The sequence below is a fragment of the Octopus bimaculoides genome, chromosome 3, assembly GCF_001194135.2.
Source record: "Octopus bimaculoides isolate UCB-OBI-ISO-001 chromosome 3, ASM119413v2, whole genome shotgun sequence".
NCBI classification, from domain to species: domain Eukaryota; kingdom Metazoa; phylum Mollusca; class Cephalopoda; order Octopoda; family Octopodidae; genus Octopus; species Octopus bimaculoides.
In genome coordinates, this window is record NC_068983.1 from 46015148 (window position 1) to 46015906 (window position 759).

The following is a 759-nucleotide window of genomic DNA, read 5'->3' on the forward strand; positions in this document are numbered from 1 at the left end:
TGTGTGTGTGTGTGTGTATGTGAGTGTGTGTGTTTGTGTGTGTGTGTGTGTGTGTACAGAAAGAAAAAGATAAAGAGACCAATGGAAAAGTTAGAATTATATTTTATGGATAAAGTCTTACAGCTGTTTCAGGGAGAATCCAATGTATCCCTTCATCGGAGACGGTAATAGTAGAAGAATGGATTATTACATCTATAAGAGGAGATTTGTAGTAAGTGAGAGCGATGCGCAGAAAAAAGAACAAAGAAGTAAACAACGCACAGAGTACTCCGGATACGATATAATATATATCCACATTTGCTACTACAATTATATCCGGAAAATTCCCACAAGGATTCTTTACATGGATGTTTACTGCTGGAATGGAGCTACACTCCAAGTACTGTTTCTTCTTTGTTCTTTTTTCTGCGCATCGCTCTCACTTCTTACTACAAATCTCCTCTTATAGATGTAATAATCCTTATCTTCTACTATTACCGTCTCCGATGAAGGGATACATTCGATTTTCCCTGAAACAGCTGTAAGACTTTATCCATAAAATAAAATTCTAACTTTGCCATTGGTCTCTTTATCTTTTTCTTTCTTTATACATACACACGCTAATACACGATCTATGTTATATTCCCCACTCATGCTTATACAACGACAGGGGTAAAACTAGCCAGTATACAGCACTTGCTCGGTATTACCTGTATCTTTAGGGTTTGGTTGACTCCAATACCCTTCATAACCTTTATATGTGTATATATATATATATAT

At 36.0% G+C, this 759-nt stretch overlaps 1 protein-coding gene across 1 annotated transcript in view; it reads left to right on the forward strand.

The window, feature by feature from the left end:
* LOC106872296 (zonadhesin) overlaps positions 1 to 759 on the forward strand; it is a 79108-nt gene that overhangs the window by 42294 nt on the left and 36055 nt on the right. The window lies entirely within an intron of this gene.